We start from the raw sequence: 13,801 nt of genomic DNA on the forward strand, positions 1-13,801 counted from the left end.
TCTAACAAGCCTGATAGAGTTCTTTGAGGAGATGACCAGGCATATAGATGGGGGTAGTGCAGTGGATATGATCTGTATGGATTTTTGTAAGGCATTTGACAAGGTTCCACACAGTAGGCTTATTCAGAAATGGGATCCAGGGAAGTTTGGCCAGGTGGATTCAGAATTGGCTTGCCTGCATTAGGCAGAGGGTCATGGTGGAGGGAGTACATTCGGATTGGAGGGTTGTGACCAGTGGTGTCCCACAAGGATCGGTTCTGGGACCTCTACTTTTTGTGAATTTTATTAATGACCTGGATGTGGGGATAGAAGGGTGGGTTGGCAAGTTTGCAGAAGACACAAAGGTTGGTGGTGTTGTAGATAGTGTAGAGCATTATCGAAGATTACAGAGAGACATTGATAGGTTGCAGAAGTGGGCTGAGAAGTGGCAGATGGAGTTCAACCCAGAGAAGTGTGAGGTGGTACACTTTGGAAGGACAAACTCCAAGGCAGAGTACAAAGTAAATGGCAGGATACTTGGTAGTGTGGAGGAGCAGAGGGATCTCGGGGTACATGTCCACAGATCCCTGAAAGTTGCCTCACAGGTAGATAGGGTAGTTAAGAAAGCTTATAGGGTGTTAGCTTTCATAAGTCGAGGGATAGAGTTTAAGAGTTGCGAGGTAATGATGCAGCTCTGTGAAACTCTGGTTAGGCCGCTCTTGGAGTACTGTGTCCAGTTCTGGTCGCCTCACTATAGGAAGGATGTGGAAGCATTGGAAAGGTTACAGAGGAGATTTACCAGGATGCTGCCTGGGTTAGAGAGTATAGATTATGATCAGAGATTAAGGGAGCTAGGGCTTTACTGTTTGGAGAGAAGGAGGATGAGAGGAGACATGATATTAAGAGGAATAGAGTGGATAGCCAGCGCTTCTTTCCTAGGGCACCACCGCTCAATACAAGGAGACATGGCTTTAAGGTAAGGGGTGGGAAGTTCAAGGGGGTATTAGAGAAAGGTTTTTGACTCAGAGAGTGGTTGGTGTGTGGAATACACTGCCTGAGTCAGTGGTGGAGGCAGATACACTAGTGAAATTTAAGAGACTGCTAGACAAGTATATGGAGGAATTTAAAGTGGGGGGTTATATGGGAGACAGGGTTTGAGGGTTGGCACAACAATGTGGGCCGAAGGACCTGTGCTGTACTGTTCTATGTCCTATGTTAAAAAAAATTCCTCCTCATATCCTTTTTCTCTGAGGCTGTTCCCTCTGTTTCTAGACTCTCCCACTCTTGGAAACATCCTCTCCAGATCTTCACTGTCTAGACCTTTCAATATTTGGAATGTTTCAAAGAGATCTCCCATTGTTCTGAACTTCAGCAAGTATAGGCCTAGAGCTGTCAAACACTACCCATACATTAATGCTTTCATTCCTGGGATCATTTTTATAACCCTCTTCTGGAACTTCTCTAATATCAGCATATACTTTCTTAGATATAGAGCCAAAACATGCTCAGATTACCTGTTACTACAAATGTAGTCTGACCAATGCTTATAAAGCCTCAGCATAACATCCTTGGCAGGAATCATAATATACAACCTGAGGTTGTATAAGTCATTGGTGAGGTCGACTCTGGTGAGGTTGTATGAGGCATTGGTGAGGCCTAATCTGGAGTATTGTGTTCAGTTTTGGTCACCAAATTGCAGGAAAGATATTAATAAGGTTGGAAGAGTGCAGAAAAGGTTTACAACGATGTTGCCGGGACTTGAGAAACTCAGTTACAGAGAAAGGTTGAATAGGTTAGGACTTTATTCCCTGTAGCGTGGAAGAATGAGGGGAGATTTGATAGAGGTATATAAAATTATGATGGGTATAGATAGAGTGAATGCAAGCAGGCTTTTTCCGCTGAGGCAAGGGGAGAAAAAAACCAGGGGACGTGGGTTAAGGGTGAGGGGGGAAAAGTTTAAAGGGAACATTACGGGGGGGCTTCTTCACACAGAGAGTTGTGGGAGTATGGAATGAGCTGCCAGATGAGGTGGTAAATGCGGGTTCTTTTTTAACATTTAAGAATAAATTGAACAGATACATGGATGGGAGGTGTATGGAGGGATATGGTCCGTGGCAGGTCAGTGGGACTAGGCAGAAAATGGTTCGGCACAGCCAAGAAGGGCCAAAAGGCCTGTTTCTGTGCTGTAGTTTTTCCATGGTTTCGATGGTTTCTATTACATTTGCCTTCCTTATTGAATCATCTTACAAGTTAACTTTGGGGAATCCTGCATTAGATTTCCCAAGTCTCTTTGTACCTCTGATAACTGAATTCACTCCCTGTTTGGAAAATAGTCTACATCTTTATTCCTTCTTCCAAAGTTCATGACCATACACTTCACTACTTTGCACATTGTCTTAATCTGTCCAAGTCCCTCTGCTTCCTCGACACCATCTGCTCTTCAACCTATCATTGTATCATTCACAAATTCGGTATCAAAGCCATCAATTCTGACATCCTGATGATTAACACATACTGTGAAAAGTTGAAGATCCAACACCCACCCCTGAAGAATACCACCAGTTACTGGCAGCCAACCAGCAAATGCCTCCTTTATCCCCACTCTTTGCCTCTTGCCTCTCAGCCAATCTCCTCTCCGTGCTGATATCTTTCTTGTAACACCTTGGGCTCTTAGCTTGTTTAGCAGCCTCATGTACGGCACCATATGAAAATACAAGTAAACAACATCCTCTAACTCTCCTTTGTCTATCCTGCCTGTTAGTTTATCAAAGAATTCTAACAGATTTGTCAGGCAAGATCTCTTAAGGAAACCATGCTGACTTCGGCCTATTTTATTGTATGACTCCAAGTATCCTGAAATCTCATCCTTAAAAGTGGAATTTAAAGTGTTACCAACCACTGATGTCAGGTCAAGTGGCCAATAGTTTCCTGTCTTTTGCTTCTCTTCCTTCTTAAAGAGTGCAGTGATTTTTCAGTCCTCCATAACCATTCCATAATCTAGTGATTCTTGAAAGATTTCTAGTAATACCTCCGCAATTTCTTCGACTACCTCTTTCAGAACCCTGGTCTGTAGTCCATCTGGTCCAGGTGATTAATCAACTTTCATTTTCCTTCAGTTTCCCAAGCAGCTTCTCCTCATTAATAGTGACTACACTCACATCTTCCCCTGACACTCTTGAATTTCTGGCCTGCTGCTTGGTGTCTTCCACAGTGAAAACTGACACTAAATATTTCTTCTATTTCTCCGATGTCCACTCCTGCTATTCTTTTACCCTTTATAACCATATATCTATATAACAATTACAGCACGGAAACAGGCCATCTCGGCCCTTCTAGCCTGTGCCGAACTCTTACTCTCACCTAGTCCCACCAACCTGCACTCGGCCCATAACCCTCCATTCCTTTCCTGTCCGTATATCTATCCAATTTAACTTTAAACGACAACATTGAACCTGTCTCAACCACTTCTACTGGAAGCTCGTTCCGCACAGCTACCACTCTCTGAGTAAGGAAGTTCCTCCTCATGTTACCCCTAAACTTTTGCCCTTTAACTCTCAACTCATGTCCTCTTGTTTGAATCTCCCCCATTCTCAATGGAAAAAGCCTATCCATGTCAACTCTATCAACCCCTCTCATAATTTTAAACACCTCTATCAAGTCCCTCCTCAACCTTCTGGTGCAACCAATATGGTGCAAGGGGGAAGGATTCAAATTTCTGGGGCATTGGAACCAGTTCTGGAGGAGGTGAGACCGGTACAAACAGGATGGATTGCACCTGGGCTGGAATGGAACCAATGTCCTAGGGGGAGCGTTTGCTACTGTTGTTCAGGAGGATTTAAACTAATGTGGCAGGGGAATGGGAACAAGTGCAGAGAGACAGAGGGGTGTAAAATGAGGGTAGAAGCAAAAAGTAGTAAGGTGAAAACTAAAAGTGGCAGGCTGGCAAATCCAGGGCAAAAATCAAAAAGAGACACTTTTCAACATAATTGTATAAGGGCTAAGAGTGTTGTAAAAGCAAGCCTGAAGGCTTTGTGTGTCAATGCAAGGAGCATTTGTAACAAGGTGGATGAATTGAATGTGCAGATAGTTATTAATGAATATGATATAGTTGGGATCACAGAGACATGGCTCCTGGGTGACCAAGGATGGGGGCTCAACATTCAGGGATATTCAATATTCAGGAGGGATAGACATGAAAGAAAAGGAGGTGGGGTGGTATTGATAGTTAGAGAGGAGATTAACACAATAGAAGGGAAGGACATTAGCCGGGAGGATGTAGAATCGATAACCGGTAGAGCTGCTTAACACTAAGGGTCAGAAAATGCTGGTGGGAGTTGTGTATAGGCCGCCTAACAGTAGTAGTGAGGTTGGAGATGGCATTAAACAGGAAATTAGAAATGTGTGCAATAAAGGAACAGCAGTTATAATGGGCAACTTCAATCTACATATAGATTGGGTGAACCAAATTGGTAAGGGTGCTGAGGAAGAGGATTTCTTGGAATGTATGCGGGTTGGTTTTCTGAACCAACATGTTGAGGAACCAACTAGACAGCAGGCCATTCTAGACTGGGTATTGAGCAATGAGGAAGGGTTAATTAACAATCTTGTCGTGAGAGGCCCTTTGGGTAAGAGTGATCATAATATGGTGGAATTCTTCATTCAGATGGAGAGTGACATAGTTAATTCAGAAACAAAGGTTCTGAACTTAAGGAAGGGTAACTTTGAAGGTATGAGACGTGAATTAGCTAAGATAGACTGGCAAATGATACTTAAAGGGTTGACGGTGGATATGCAATGGCAAGCATTTAAAGATCGCATGGATGAACTACAACAATTGTTCATCCCAGTTTGGCAAAAGAATAAATCAGGGAAGGTAGTGCACCCATGGCTGACAAGGGAAATTAGGGATAGTATCAATTCCAAAGAAGAAACATACAAATTAGCCAGAAAAAGCGGCACACCAGAGGACTGAGAAGAAGAAGAATATCTTTATTGTCATTGTTGTGGAGCAATGAAACACAGTTTAGCAGCTCAACGTTTTGCAGCATGACAAAGAATATATACATAAAATAAACTCTAAAACCTCAGGAGTGCAGTCCAAAATTAATAATATATGGATGGGGGGGTAGGACTATTGCACACCTGCCACTCCTGGAAGTGTGAAATTCAGAGTCCAGCAGAGGAGGACAAAGGGCTTAATTAGGAAAGAGAAAAAAGATTATGAGAGAAAACTGGCAGGGAACATAAAAACTGACTGTACAAGGTTTTACAGATATGCGAAAAGAAAAAGATTGGTTAAGGCAAATGTAGGTCCCTTACCGTCAGAAACAGGTGAATTGAACATGGGGAACAAGGACATGGCAGACCAATTGAATAATTACTTTGGTTCTGTCTTCACTAAGGAGGACATAAGTAATCTTCCGGAAATAGTAGGGGACAGAGGGTCTAGTGAGATGGAGGAACTGAGGGAAATACATGTTAGTAGGGAAGTGGTGTTAGGTAATTTGAAGGAATTAAAGGCAGATAAATCCCCTGGGCCAGATGGTCTGCATCCCAGAGTGCTTAAGAAATAGTGGATGCATTAGTGATAATTTTTCAAAACTCTTTAGATTCTGGATTAGTTCCTGAGGATTGGAGGGTGGCTCATGTAACTCCACTTTTTAAAAAAGGAGGGAGAGAGAAACCGGGGAATTATAGACCGGTAAGCCTAACATCGGTGGTGGGGAAACTGCTGGAGTCAGTTATCAAAGATGTGGTAACAGCACATTTGGAAAGTGGTGAAATCATCAGACAAAGTCAGCATGGATTTGTGAAAGGAAAATCCTGTCTGACGAATCTCATAGAATTTTTTGAGGATGTAACTAGTAGTGTGAACAGGGGAGAACCAGTGGATGTGGTATATTTGGATTTTCAAAAGGCTTTTGACAAGGTCCCACACAGGAGATTAGTGTGCAAACTTAAAGCACACGGTATTTGGGGGTATGGTATTGATGTGGATAGGGAATTGGTTGGCAGACAGCAAGCAAAGAGTGGGAATAAACGGGACCTTTTCAGAATGGCAGGCAGTGATGAGTGGGGTACTGCAAGGCTCAGTGCTGGGACCCCAGTTGTTTAAAATGACTTAGACGAAGGAATTAAATGCAGCATCTCCAAGTTTGCAGATGACACGAAGCTGGGCGGCAGTGATAGCTGTGAGGAGGATGCTAAGAGGATGCAGGGTGACTTGGATAGGTTAGGTAAGTGGGCAAATTCATGGCAGATGCAATTTAAGACCATAAGACCATAAGTCAAAGGAGCAGAAGTAGGCCATTCGGCCCGTGGAGTCTGCTCCGCCATTTTATCATGAGTTGATCCATTCTCCTATTTAGTCCCACTCGCCCACCTTCTCACCATAACCTTTGATGCCCTGGCTACTCAGATACCTATTAATCTCTGCCTTAAATACACCCAATGACTTGGCCTCCACTGCTGCCCGTGGCAACAAATTCCATAGATTCACCACCCTCTGACTAAAAAAATTTCTTCACATTTCTGTTCTGAAAGGGCGCCCTTCAATCCTTAAGTCATACCCTCTTGTACTAGACTCCCCCATCATGGGAAACAACTTTGCCACATCCACTCTGTCCATGCCTTTGAACATTCGAAATGTTTCTATGAGGTCTCCCCTCATTCTTCTAAACTCCAAGGAATACAGTCCAAGAGTGGACAAACGTTCCTCATATGTTAACCCTCTCATTCCCGGAATCATTCTAGTGAATCTTCTCTGTACCCTCTCCAACGTCAGCACATCCTTTCTTAAATAAGGAGACCAAAACTGCCCACAGTACTCCAAGTGAGGTCTCACCAGCGCCTTATAGAGCCTCAACATCACATCCCTGCTCCTATACTCTATTCCTCTAGAAATGAATGCCAACATTGCATTCGCCTTCTTCACTACTGACTCAACCTGGAGGTTAACTTTAAGGGCATCCTGTACGAGGACTCCAAAGTCCTGTTGCATCTCAGAACTTTGAATTCTTTCCCCATTTAAATAATAGTTTGCCCGTTTATTTTTTTCTGCCAAAGTGCATAACTGTACACTTTCCAACATTGTATTTGATTTGTCACTTCTCTGCCCATTCTTCCAATCTATCCAAGTCTCTCTGCAGACTCTCTGTTTCCTCAGCACTACCAGCCCCTCCACCTATCTACGTATTGTCAGCAAACTTAACCACAAAGCCATCTATTCCATAATCCAAATCGTTAATGTACAATGTAAAAAGAAGCGGCCCCAACACTGATCCCTGTGGAACACCACTGGTAACCGGCAGCCAACCAGAATAGAATCCCTTTATTCCCACTCTCTATTTCCTGCCAATCAGCCAATGCTCTATCCACGTATATAACTTTCCCATAATTCCATGGGCTCTTATCTTGTTAAGTAGCCTCATGTGTGGCACCTTGTCAAAGGCCTTCTGAAAATCCAAATCTACAACATCCACTGCATCTCCCTTGTCTAGCCTACTGGTAAATTCCTCAAAAAATTGTAATAGGTTTGTCAGGCAGGATTTTCCTTTAAGGAATCCATGCTGAGTTCTGCCTATCTTGTCATATGCCTCCAGGTACTCTGTAACCTCATCCTTGACAATCGACTCCAACAGCTTCCCAACCACCGATTTCAAGCTAACAGGTCTATATTTTCCTTTTTGCTTCCTTGCCCCCTTCTTAAATAGCGGAGTGACATTTGCAATGTTCCAGTCTTCCGGGACCATGCCAGAATCTATTGACTTTTGAAAGATCATCGCTAATGCCTCCGCAATCTCCACGGCTACTTCCTTCAGAACACGAGGGTGCATTCCATCTGGTCCAGGAGATTTATCTACTTTTAGCCTATTCAGCTTCCTGAGTACTTTCTCTGTCGTAATTGTGACTGCGCACACTTCTCTTTCCTGCCACCCTTGAGTGTCCGGTATACTGCTGATGTCTTCCTCCATGAAGACTGATGCAAAATACTTGTTCAGTTCCTCTGCCATCTCCTTATCTCCCATTACAATTTCTCCAGCATCATTTTCTATCGGTCCTGTATCTACTCTCACCTGTCTTTTACTCTTTATATACTTGAAAAAGCTTTTAGTATCCTCTTCGATATTATTTGCTAGCTTCCTTTCATAGTTAATCTTTTCCTTCTTAATGACCTTCTTGGTTTCCTTTTCTAAGGTTTTAAAACCTTCCCAATCCCCTGTCTTCCCACTAATTTTTGCTTTCTTGTATGCCCTCTCCTTTGCTTTAACTTTGGCTTTGACTTCTCTTGTCAACCATGGTTGCATCCTTTTTCCACTCGAAAATTTCTTCTTTTTTGGAATATACCTGTCTTGCACATTCCTCATTTCTCGCATAAACTCCAGCCACTGCTGCTCTGCTGTCTTTCCCGCCAGTGTCCCTTTCCAGTCAACTTTGGCCAGTTCCTCTCTCATGCCGCTGTAATTTCCTTTACTCCACTGAAATACCGACAATCAGATTTCGGCTTCTCTTTTTCTAATTTCACAGTGAACTCAATCATGTTATGATCACTGCCTCCTAAGGGTTCCTTCACCTCGATCTCTCTAATCACCTCCGGTTCATTACTCAATACCCAATCCAGTACAGCCGATGCCCTAGTGGGCTCAACAACAAGCTGTTCTAAAAAGCCATCTTGCAGACATTCTACAAATTCTCTCTCTTCAGATCCAGTGCTGACCTGATTTTCCCAATCTACTCGCATGTTAAAATCCCCCACAATTATCATAACACTGCCCTTCTGACAAGCCTTTTCTATTTCCAGTTGTAATTTGTAGTCCACATCCCTGCAGCTGTTTGGAGGCCTATAAATAACTGCCATCAGGGTCCTTTTACCCCTGCTATTTCTTAGCTCAACCCATAAAGATTCTGCACCTTCCGATCCTATATCACCTCTTTCTAATGATTTAATATCATTTCTTACCAATAAAGCCACGCCTCCCCCTCTGCCTACCTTCCTATCCTTCCGCTACACCGTGTATCCTTGGACGTTCAGCTCCCAGAGACATGCATCCTTTAGCCCGGTCTCAGTGATGGCCACGATATCATACCTGCCAATCTGTAGCTGTACAACAAGATCATCCACTTTATTCCTTATGCTGCGTGCATTTAAGTACAACACATTAAGACCAGTATTTGATACTTTTTGCTTTGATTTCACTGCAACTTTATTGCACTGCAACTCATCCCAATGGCTACAAATTTGACCCATCACCTGCCTGTCTTTCCTGACATCTTTACTGCTCACTATCTTAGATTTATTTCTGTTTTCCCCTTCCTCCGCTCTATCATTCTGGTACCCATCCCCCTGCCAAATTAGTTTAAACCCTCCCTAACAGCTCTATTAAACTTTCCCGCCAGGATATTGGTCCCCTTCGGGTTCAGGTGTAACCTGTCCTTTTTGAACAGGTCATACTTCCCTCAGAAGAGATCCCAATTATCCAAGAATCTGAAGCCCTGCCCCCTACACCAATGCAGATCTGTACCTCCCCAGATCTGCATCCAGATCTGTACCTCCCTAGATCTGCATCTAGATCTGTACCTCCCCAGATCTGCATCCAGATCTGTACCTCCCCAGATCTGCATCCAGATCTGTACCTCCCCAGATCTGCATCCAGATCTGTACCTCCCCAGATCTGCATCCAGATCTGTACCTCCCCAGATCTGCATCTAGATCTGTACCTCCCCAGATCTGCATCCAGATCTGTACCTCCCCAGATCTGCATCCAGATCTGTATCTCCCCTGCCTGGAGATTTACAAGATATTTCAGTGAACAGTGACAAAGCCTACCAGGATATACTCTATGTGCTGAGAACAGGTTTGGAGCTGTCGGAGGTAGGGGTGAGCATTCCAATTGTTCTATTGTCAAAGTTGTCACCACCCACTAATAATAGCATTTTTGCTTCTGAATCAGTAGCTGATGGGTCAACATCCTTTTCTAGGATGAAGTTTTTCTAGACTGGGTCTCTGTGCAAGCTTTTGAAGGACCATTTTACCAGTGGAAGTAAGGTTGTTCAGTGGCAGTTTTGATGGAAGTATGAAATCTCTCAGCCACACATTCATCCGCCTGATCCAACTATTCTTGCCCTCGCTAGCATGTGGCACAGGTAGCAACCCCGAGATTACTACCCTGGAGGTCCTGCTTCTCAGCTTCCTTCCTAACTCCTGGAAATCTCTCTTCAGGATCTCCTCCTTTAATGTGGATAAATGTGAGGTTATCCACTTTGGTGTCAAGAACAGGAAAACAGATTGTTATCTGAATGGTGGCCGATTAGGAAAAGGAGGTGCAACGAGACCTGGGTGTCATTATACACCAGTCATTGAAAGTGGGCATGCAGGTACAGCAGGCAGTGAAAAAGGCGAATGGTATGCTGGCATTCATAGCAAGAGAATTCGAGTCAGGAGCAGAGAGGTACTACTGCAGTTGTACAAGGCCTTGGTGAGACCACACCTGGAGTATTGTGTGCAGTTTTGGTCCCCTAATCTGAGGAAAGACATTCTTGCCATAGAGTGAGTACAAAGAAGGTTCACCCGATTGATTCCTGGGATGGCAGGACTTTCATGTGATGAAAGACTGGATCGGCTAGGCTTATACTCTCTGGAATTTAGAAGATTGAGGGGGGATCTTATTGAAGCGTATAAAATTATAAAGGGATTGGACAGGCTAGATGTAGGAATATTGTTCCCGATGTTGGTGAATTCCAGAACGAAGGGTCACAGTTTGAGGATAAAGGGGAAGCCTTTTAGGACCGAGATTAGGAAAAACTTCTTCACACAGAGAGTGGTGAATCTGTGGAAATCTCTGCCACAGGAAATAGTTGAGGCTAGTTCATTGGCTATATTTAAGAGGGAGTTAGATATGGCACTTGTGGCTAAAAGGATCGGGGGTATGGAGAGAAGGCAGGTACAGTGTTCTGAGTTGGATGATCAGCCATGATTGTACTGAATGGCGGTGCAGGCTCGAAGGGCTGAATGGCCTACTCCTGCACCTACTTTCCATGTTTCTCCTACGCTCCAAAGAATAAAGACCTAGCTTGTTCAACCTTTCTCTGTAACTTAGGAGATGAAACCCAGGCAACATTTTAGTAAATCTCCTCTGTACCCTCTCAATTTTATTGACATCTTTCCTATAATTTGATGACCAGAACTGTATACAATACCCCAAGTTTGGCCTTACCAAATTTATGCAGTATATCTCAAAATTCTTCTTGTATCCCTTTTATATTATCAGCTATCTCTTCTTTATATTTCAACTTTCCTCTCTGTCTTCCATTTTTAGTTGCCACCTGTTGGTTTTTGAAAGGTTCCCAATCTTCTAGGTTCCCATTAATTTCACTATATTGTCAACCTTTCTAGTGTTCCCTTCCAATCAACTTTGGGGAACTCCTCACGCATGCCTCTGTTGTTACCTTGACTAAACTGTCATACCAAAACATTCTACTTTAGCTTTTCCCTCTCATCCTTCAGAGTGAATTCTTTAATATTCGGATCACTGCTCCCTTAAAGTTTCTTTAGCTTAAGCTCCCTAATCAGATCTGGTTTATTACACAACTTCCAAATCAGAGTTACCTCTACCCTCGTAGGCTCAACCACAAGGTGCTCTAAATAAGCATCTGATAAGCATTTTATGAAGTTTTCCTCTTGGGATCCAGTACCAACCTGATTTTCTCAATCTAACTGCATATTGAAATCCCCCAGCAATGTCATAAGTTCCCCTTTGTGAACACCTTTTCTATCTTCAATTGTAATTTGAACCCGACATCCTGGCTACTGTTGAAAGGGCTGCATATAATTCAGATCAGGATTGTTTTACCCTTGCAATTTCTCAAATCTACCCAGAAAGATTCTACATCTTCTGATCCTTTGACATTCATAGTCATAGTCATAGTCATACTTTATTGATCCCGGGGGAAATTGATTTTCGTTACAGTTGCACCATAAATAATTAAATAGTAATAAAACCATGAAAAATTAAATAGTAATATGTAAATTATGCCAGGAAATAAGTCCAGGACCAGTCTATCGGCTCAGGGTGTCTGACCCTCCAAGGGAGGAGTTGTAAAGTTTGATGGCCACAGGCAGGAATGACTTCCTATGACGCTCTGTGTTGCATCTCAGTGGAATGAGTCTCTGGCTGAATGTACTCCTGTGCCCAACCAGTACATTATGTAGTGGATGGGAGACTTTGTCCAAGATGGCATGCAACTTGGACAGCATCCTCTTTTCAGACACCACCGTGAGAGAGTCCAGTTCCATCCCCACAACATCACTGGCCTTACAAATGAGTTTGTTGATTCTGTTGGTGTCGGCTACCCTCAACCTGCTGCCCCAGCACACAACAGCAAACATGATAGCACTGGCCACCACAGACTCATAGAACATCCTCAGCATCGTCCAACAGATGTTAAAGGACCTAGTCTCCTCAGAAAATAGAGATGGCTCTGACCCTTTTTGTAGGCAGCCTCAGTGTTCTTTGACCAGTCCAGTTTATTGTCAATTCGTATCCCCAGGTATTTGTAATCCTCCACCATGTCCACACTGACCCCCTTGATGAAACAGGGGTCACTGGTGTCTTAGCTGTCCTCAGGCCTACCACCAGCTCCTTAGTCTTTTTCACATTAAGCTGCAGGTAATTCTGCTCACACCATGTGACAAAGTTTCCTACCGTAGCCCTGTACCCAGCTTCATCTCCCTTGCTGATGCATCCAACTATGGCAGAGTCATCAGAATACTTCTGAAGATGACAAGACTCTGTGCAGTAGTTGAAGTCCGAGGTGTAAATGGTGAAGAGAAAGGGAGACAAGACAGTCCCCTGTGGAGCCCCAGTGCTGCTGATCACTCTGTCGGACACACAGTGTTGCAAGCACACGTACTGTGATCTGCCAGTCAGGTAATCAAGAATCCATGACACCAGGAAAGCATCCACCTGCATCACTGTCAGCTTCTCCCCCAGCAGGGCAGGGCGGTTGGTGTTGAATGCACTGGAGAAGTCAAAAAACATGACCCTCACAGTGCTCTCTGACTTGTCCAGGTGGGCGTAGACACGGTTCGGCGGGTAGACGATGGCACCCTCAACTCCTTGTCGGGCTGGTAGGCGAACTGGAGGGGATCTAAGATTCCTTTGAGGATTTGATTCTATATATTTACCAACAGAGCCACCCCACACACTCTTTCCACTTGCTTGTCCTTTCAGTACAACAGGTATCCTTGGATGTTAAGCTCTTAGCTGCAATCTTCTTTCAACTATGACTCATTGATGCCTACAAATCATACATCCCAATTTCCAACTGCACTAAATGGTCATCTACCTTATTTTGTATACTGTGCGTGTTCAGATATAATACACATGTCCGTGAAGGTTCTCTGTCATCCAGGTGATTGTGTATCAAGCAGTAGTAAGTCAAGGCAACTGGACTTGCTGTGTTGTCTTGGCAACATTTTGCCACTCTTCCAAAGGGCTTCTTCAGTTCTGATCCATGGTGGGTAGTTTTCCGGCTTATAAACTCTGTGAGTTATTTAAAGTTATAGCAATCACATGAGGGTCGATAAGAGTCAAAGAGGTAATGGGAGGGTCATTAGTCTTATCTTTGCATGAATGGAGGTGTGAACTGTTGTGGAGTCACTGGGGTAAAGATGTTAGGACTACATTGATAGGGGGTGTTGTACCCCCCCCCTCTGTTTAGGGATCTGTTTTCCAGTTTGACAAAGATGGTTTCTTTAACCCCTCTTTCAAACCACATGTCCTCCCTGTCCAAAATGTGCACATTGTTATCATCAAAGGGGTGT

This window comes from Mobula birostris, chromosome 4 (genome assembly GCF_030028105.1).
Source record: "Mobula birostris isolate sMobBir1 chromosome 4, sMobBir1.hap1, whole genome shotgun sequence".
Classification (NCBI taxonomy): Eukaryota; Metazoa; Chordata; class Chondrichthyes; order Myliobatiformes; family Myliobatidae; genus Mobula; species Mobula birostris.